Source organism: Colias eurytheme, chromosome 2 (assembly GCF_061535395.1).
Source record: "Colias eurytheme isolate Ceu_HAF_F1 chromosome 2, ilColEury1 Martin Lab GWU primary, whole genome shotgun sequence".
Classification (NCBI taxonomy): Eukaryota; Metazoa; Arthropoda; class Insecta; order Lepidoptera; family Pieridae; genus Colias; species Colias eurytheme.
Window position 1 is genome coordinate 10723315 of NC_142981.1, and position 8052 is coordinate 10731366.

Here is an 8052-nt window from a genome sequence, read left to right on the forward strand (position 1 = left end):
ACCACGGATTCGCTTCAGGAGGTATTGAAATTAAATGCGTATATCTAGTAAAATTTGGTAGATGTGTGATTTGTGAATAATCTTAATCTTATATATAAAATTCTCGTGTCACAATGTTTGTCCTCAATGGACTCCTAAACCACTTAACCGATTATAATAAAATTCGCTCACCATGTGCAGTTCGATCCAACTTGAGAGATAGGATAGTTTAAACATGTAGGTACCACGGGCAAAGCCGGGGCGGACCACTAGTTTTAATATATTTTTATTTAAATGTTTTTTGGAAAATAATATCTATGAACATTTTTGAAGTGAAACTTGAAGTGAAACTTCCTTATGCGCGTTGAGAGTAACAAAGCGATACCAATATATACTGGTATATACTGTGACAATACCGTCACGTCATAGAGTAAGGCGACGATTTTGGTATCTTTGAATCTCGCCTAAGAAGTTTCACTTCTGACACGCTCTTTTTTTAATTAGAAGACCAACTTCAAAACGTTTTTGCTCATGCAAACATTTGCTTATGAATAGTTATTGTTTTAGGTAAAGAAAGCGTCGTCTATTCAGAATGTTTCTTCTACTGTAAAGAATCGTCAAGAGACTATAATAGTGTTTTGAAACATTATTTAATTTTGGACAAAAGTTTCAACAAAGGAGCCATTTACTTTAACTAAGAATGAGTAGGTATACAATATTATTTTTATACATTCTGTATCCATTATTTTATATTACCATATTTATTGCAAATTATTGCATTTGACCGCCTCCTTGGTGCAGTGGTTGACGCGTTCGGTTCGCGACGGGTTCGATTCCCGGTGGAGACGATGAAAAAAATAATGTCTCGGTCTGGTAGGACACAGAAGGCTGATCACATACTTGTCTCCAAAAAAAATCGATCAGCGAAACAGATGTATGCCTAATGCATCTGCCCCTTGCCCCACTTGGGGACACGGGACTTGACTTTTATATTCATTGCAGATGTAAGGAATACCATGCAGAAAATTAGCAGTTACAAAATCTTTTATAACCATATGGCTCCAAAGTTCCACAACTTCAAAGTTACAAATTGAAGCATTATTATAATGTAGGAAGCGAATCTTATACACGAGGATTCTCTTAATTCAATAAACGAAAGTGCTGGATTATTCAAGTCCCTGAAGAACACGGCTTTTTATTACAAGTAATCCTTGCTTGATTAACGTTGCCATGCGAAAATTTGAATAAAGACCAAAAATACAATTCCGCGGAAAGTTTTTGCAAGGCAAATTGGGGTTTAGAACCCTATTATCATATAGCGGTTCATACCTTCGAAGTTCGAGGTGTATTTGATATAATGGGGAATTGGCGTTGTGCTTTTGTGGTTTAATGGTTAAATGAGGCTGTTTAACATGCTATTTGTAGAGTTTATTACAAATTCATCGTACATATTGATGTCATGTTATAAATTAATCGTTCTTATATAGTTACTAGCGGTCCGCCCCGGCTTCGCCCGTGGTACATGTTTACGTTTTCTCTACATAAGAACCATCCTCGTACTTCAAGGAATATAATAAAAAAAGAATTATCGAAATCGGTTCAGCCGTTCTCGAGTTATGCGCTTACCAACACATTTTGCGATTCATTTTTATATATAAGAAGATTATAGGTATACTACTTCAAATATATAGTTATTATAGGTATACTACTTAAAACTTCAAAAACATTTTATCGTGCAGTATCTGGGGGCCGAGTCACCTCCGTCCGTAGGAGTATACCCTGAACTCTGTAACCCTACACGTGGCCCCTGGGTGGTGCTAAACAGGTGACATGGTGGGAGACAATTGTCGAGGCTAGAATGACCACCCATCAGCTGAAGACGAGTCGCCAAGCGTCCGTGTTCCGACTCGAAGAAGCTGATGTAGCCTAAGTGAAGACGGGTCGAATCAGTTGCGCTTTGACAATCGGGACGATCTGACACACACTGACGTTTCTGCATCTGGTGGCTAGTCATGGAGGTTAGCGGGATCCGAGGCACGGTGCACCGCTGGCCGACCGCTGGTCAGTAGGGGGCCCAAGTAGCGTGCTAGCCACTCGCGAAAGGCTGCCCCGCCAACCAGCGAAAAATCCCAAGTTGCCCCATAGTGCCGGTTGGCGACCGGACGAGAGGGCCCTATGGACAGCTTGGGGGGGCTCGGGCGTCCCCGCAGTCTCCAGACTAGTCCCCAAAAATGCGGCTGCTAAGTGTGTGTCTCTGGTCCTGATGTTAAGCGCCTCGATTCACTGCCGTCTTCATACCTACTTCACTCTTCTTTACAAAAACAAAAACATGAAAGCAAGATACAGAAATAAGGTTGCACAGCGGCAGCACTCCCTCTCGCTAAAAGTGGACCTCACCAACATCAGAGGTCTCCACTCAAATCTCGCTGCAGTCCACTTCCACCTTGAGACTCATAAACCCTGTATCTTGTTCCTCACGGAGACGCAGATAAGATGTCCGTCTGACTTGGCGTACCTATCTTATCCCGGCTACACCCTGGAGCACAATTTTAAAGCTCGGTCAGGTGTGTGCGCGTACGTCCGAGACGACATCTGTTATCGGCGTCTCCGGTATCTTGAAGACTCCCATTTTTCCGTACTATGGATGCTGGTGGACACAGGCCCGGAGAAGCTTCTCTATGCATGTGTTTACCGAGCGCACAGCGGAGACCAGGAGACGATCAGGCTCACAGAGTACATTAGTGAGGTGGCGGACGCTGCTCAACACAAATACCCTTCCGCTCAGCTTGTGTTACTGGGGGATTTTAATGCCCACCACCAGGAGTGGCTATACCCATTCCAGTGCACTGACCTCGCTGGGAGAGAGATGCGTAAACTCGCTATAGCATTGAATCTCACCCAGCTGGTTCAAGGAGCGACGCGGGTTCCTGATGTTGAGAGCCATACAGCCAATTGCTTGGACCTTCTGCTGACAACAGATCCAGACCGTTACTCGGTAGCCATTTCCTCGCCGCTTGGCAGCTCCGATCACTGTCTGGTGAAATCTGTATCTGTCTACTCGCCGCCCGATCCTAGTCCTAGGGGATCTCGGCGCGTGTGGCAATACAAGTCAGCAGATTGGGATGAGATGCGTTCCTTTTTTGCGTCTTATCCTTGGCGGCCTGTCTGCTTTTCTTCTGAAGACCCTTCGACCTGCGCGGATGCTGTGACTGATGTGTTGCATCAGGGAATGGAGTACTTTATTCCATTCTCGGACGTAGCCATGTCCGGCAATGCTCAGCCCTGGTTCAGGGCCGATTGCAGACGTGCTGAAGCGCTAAAGCATGAGGCATATCTGGCTTGGGCTGACGCTCGACACCGCAAAGCGAAGGACGTATCAGAAAAGAAGAAAGCCTTTAACCGGGCCGCCAAGTCCTGCAAGAAGGCTCTACGGAAAGCTCGATTCGACCACGTTAGCCGTATAGGGAACAAACTGGCTTCTTACCCCTCTGGTAGTAAAGCGTTTTGGTCCCTGGCAAAGTCGGTTGAATCGAATTTCTGCCGCCCCTCACTTCCCCCACTGCTGAAACCAGACGGGACGCTGGCTCACACCGCCGTAGAGAAAGCGAACCTATTTGCCACTCTATTTGCGGAAAATTCTCGTCTGGATCCCGCCAGCGCAAAACCTCCCAGTCTACCTGGATGCGAGGCGAATATGCCGGAAATTCGCATCCGTCAGACGGAGGTTCTTAAAACGCTGCGGAATCTTGATGTGAATAAAGCCAGTGGACCTGATGGAATTCCAGCCATAGTTCTAAAAACCTGTGCGCCTGAACTTGCTCCTGTTTTGACACGCCTCTTTCGCCTTTCGATGACGACTGGAAAAGTACCGAAATCTTGGAAGCTTGCCAACGTGCAGCCTGTGCCCAAAAAAGGCAGTCGTGCCGACCCTTCCAACTACAGGCCAATTTCAGTCACGTCCATACTCTGTAAGACTATGGAACGTGTACTGAACAGCCGGCTCCTGGCACACCTAGAAGCGAATGACCTCCTCAGTGACCGTCAGTACGGGTTCCGCCGAAACCGGTCCACTGGGGATCTTCTAGCGTACGCCACCTACATCTGGAGCGAGGCCATCGAGAATCATGGTGAAGCACTTGCTGTCTCCCTTGATATCTCGAAGGCCTTCGATAGGGTCTGGCATGATAGTCTTATTGGCAAGCTTCCATCCTACGGTTTGCCTGCTGGTCTCTGCGCCTGGATCTCAGATTTTCTGAGAGACCGGTCGCTTCGGGTAGTCGTCGACGGCTGCTCGTCCGACCAAATGGCTATTAATGCCGGGGTCCCTCAGGGATCAGTTCTCTCCGCAACACTCTTCTTGCTACACATCAACGATCTGCTGAAACCCGGTATCTATGGGTTCGCAGACGATAGCACTGTTGTGGAGAGATATGTTTCCAGCGCGCGAGCCAGTACGGCACAAATTCAGTCTCTACGGGAGGCGATGGTTGATCGCATGAACTTGTCCTTACAGGCAGTCTCCGACTGGGGCGATGCCAATCTGGTCAAGTTCAATGCGTCTAAGACCCAGGCGTGTCTATTCTCCGCTAAACGGAGTCCATTCCACCTGACTCCAAATTTCCAAGGTGTGTCCGTGCCGATAACTAACCACCTCGAGCTTCTTGGTATCACCTTAACGCCCACTCTGAACTTTGGTTCCTTCATTGAATCTAAAGCCCAAGTAGCCTCAAAAAAGCTTGGAATTCTGGCGAAGGTGAGACAGTATTTCAGCCCGGGACAGTTGCTCAACCTTTATCAAGCACAAGTCCGATCGTGCATGGAATACTGCTCTCACCTCTGGGACGGTTCCGCCAAGTACCAGCTGGAGGCGCTTGAGGCGATAGAGAGGCGTGCCAAGAGGCTCATAAACGACGATGACCTAGTAGGCAAAAAGCTCCAAAGCCTCGGTCACCGCCGCAGAGTGGCCAGCTTATCGGTCTTCTATCGGATACACTTTGGAGAGTGCGCTGCGGAACTGCACGATCTCGTTCCGCCATCCCCGTTCTTCCATCGATCGTCGAGACGCACAGACTCTAGGCATCGCCATATGGTGGACGTTCCATGTACCCGGACTAAGCGGTTCGGTTCCACATTCTTTATCCGAACCGCGAGGGACTGGAACATGCTTCCTGAGTCTGTGTTCCCCGACGAGTACAATATGGGAGTCTTCAAGCGTAGAGTGAACTGGTACCTTCTAGGGAAGCGCGTTCCATCTTAGACCACATCTCAGCTTAACATCAGGCGAGATTGTGGTCAAGCGCTTCCCTATTACCAATAAAAAAAAAAAAAAAAAAAAAAAAAAAAAAAAAAAATAAATAAAATTTAAAATAAAGTAAGTTAAACACCATCTGGTTTTAAACTAAGCTTCAATACTTAATTTTTTTAAATACCTACAAAATAGCATGCTTATAATATACGCTTACACTATATTCTATATTTCTGTATTTAAATAAGCCTCTATATAAGTAGGTACAATATTTAGATAGAGACTGAGAAAAGACTTAAGAACTTACCTTCTTACATAAAAATGAATTTGTAATTAAAACCAAAGCCATAACTTCTTTATAACTTCTCCTCATTAAAAATTTTATCTATAATATTGTAGTCACGTTACCAAGTAGTAAGAAAAGTTAGGATTTCCATACAACAACTTGGCATGCTTGTAGGTCTTACGTAACCCAACCCTTATTTAACTTTGCAAAGAAAAAGATCGACTTTCATTATATTCAGGCTTTTCAATTACGAAAGACGTATTCCATGACTTTTCTAAAGACCTTTGACTACATCGTCAAAGAGGAAAGAATAAATAAATCTTCTATAATATAAAAATGAATCGCAAAATGTATTGGTAAGCGCATAACTCGAGAACGGCTGAACCGATTTCGATAATTCTTTTTTTATTATATTCCTTGAAGTACGAGGATGGTTCTTATGTAGAGAAAACGTAAACATGTACCACGGGCGAAGCCGGGGCGGACCGCTAGTTGAAAATAAAAGTTTGTAAGTACATTGTGTATTTTTTATGTTAGTGTATGTGTGTGTGTAAACATGGGATTGAATACATCATTCAGAAAGAACTTCATGTTTTGGCCAGTGTGGAATATCAAAATTATTACGTACTAGAGGTCCGCCCCGGCTTCGCCCGTGGTACAGTCAGAAGCATAAATATATTACCATTTGCAGATTAGCAAAAATATCTGTCATAAGAACGGGTTCAATAATATCTGTCTGCCCGTATACAGCAAAAATATCTGACATTAGTAGGCAGCATAATAAAGTGGCATCAAAATTATATGACGAAAATGTAGAGCAAATAATTGTGACAACCTCTCGAAGCATAAATATGTGACGTCACCTAGGAGGCAATAATATCTGACACAATTTTATATTTCTGTATTGTAAAATATAATTGATTCCTCACAAAAAGCATAAATATGTGACACTAGCTTTCCGCCCGCGGCTTCGCCTGCGTTTTCACAAAAATACCGCATAGTTCCTGTTCCCGTGGGAATTTTGGGATAAAACCTATCCTATGTGTTAACCCAAGTTACCCTTTATATGTCTACTAAATTTCATTGTAATCGGTTCAGTAGTATTTGCGTGAAAGAGTAACAAACACACACATACACATCTTCACAAACTTTCGCATTTATAATTCTAGATTAGTAGGATAGGAAGTAGGATTATAGTAGGACTAGTAGGATAGGATAGGATTTTAAAAAGGCGAAACGTTTTTTTATTGAATTAGTGTTTTGTATTTTGCTGGGGTAAGAATATGGACAAAAGACACATTATATTTTGTAAATATTTTTTATTTAAATGAAATTACGATAATATGATAACTTGCCATAATTTTTTAAAATAATAGCAATATTATAGGTAAATGAAAATGAATAACGGAGCAATCGTGTCAAACGCCGCTAACGTCAAATATAACAAAACAATTTCTAAATAATACACGAAGGTTACACTGAACCTTCAAATAAAATAGATCTACCCAAGTATATGAATACTTTAATTTTATAAATTTATAAATTAATTTTGTCATGATATGATATCCTTCTAATAATATAAATGCGAAAGTTCGTATCATGTAAGGATGTTTGTTACTCTTTCACACAAATAAAAGACAAAACAATGGAATTTGGCACACACATAGAAAGTAACTTGGATTAACGCTTATGAGAGCTTTTATCCTCGAAATCCCACAGGAACGGAAACTATGCGTGTTTTTTTGAAAACGCGGGCGAAGCCGCGGGTGTCAAGCTAGTAGGATATAATATCTAGACATACAATATGTAGTATACAACGACGGCACATATTAATTAATATGGTAATCATGTTTTAAAACAACGTAGTTAAAATAAAATTTATTTATTTTATATTAATTCAATATTAAATTGAAAATAAAATTGTGTCAGATATTATTGCTTCCTAGTTGATGTCACATATATTTATGCTTTTTGTGTGGAATCAACGCAAAATACAGAAATATAAAATTGTGTCGGATATTATTGCCACCTAGTTGGTGTCACATATTTATGCTTTGTGTGAGGAATCGAAGCAAAATACAGAAATATGAAATTGTGTCAGATATTATTGCTTCCTAGTTGATGTCACATATTTATGCTTTTTGTGAGGAATCGATGCAAAATACAGAAATATGAAATTGTGTCAGATATTATTGCTTCCTAGTTGATGTCACATATTTATGCTTTTTGTGAGGAATCGATGCAAAATACAGAAATATGAAATTGTGTCAGATATTATTGCTTCCTAGTTGATGTCACATATTTATGCTTTTTGTGAGGAATCGATGCAAAATACAGAAATATGAAATTGTGTCAGATATTATTGCCACCTAGTTGGTGTCACATATTTATGCTTTGTGTGAGGAATCGATACAAAATACAGAAATATGAAATTGTGTCAGATATTATTGCTTCCTAGTTGATGTCACATATTTATGCTTCTTGTGAGGAATCGATGCAAAATACAGAAATATGAAATTGTGTCAGATATTATTGCTTCCTA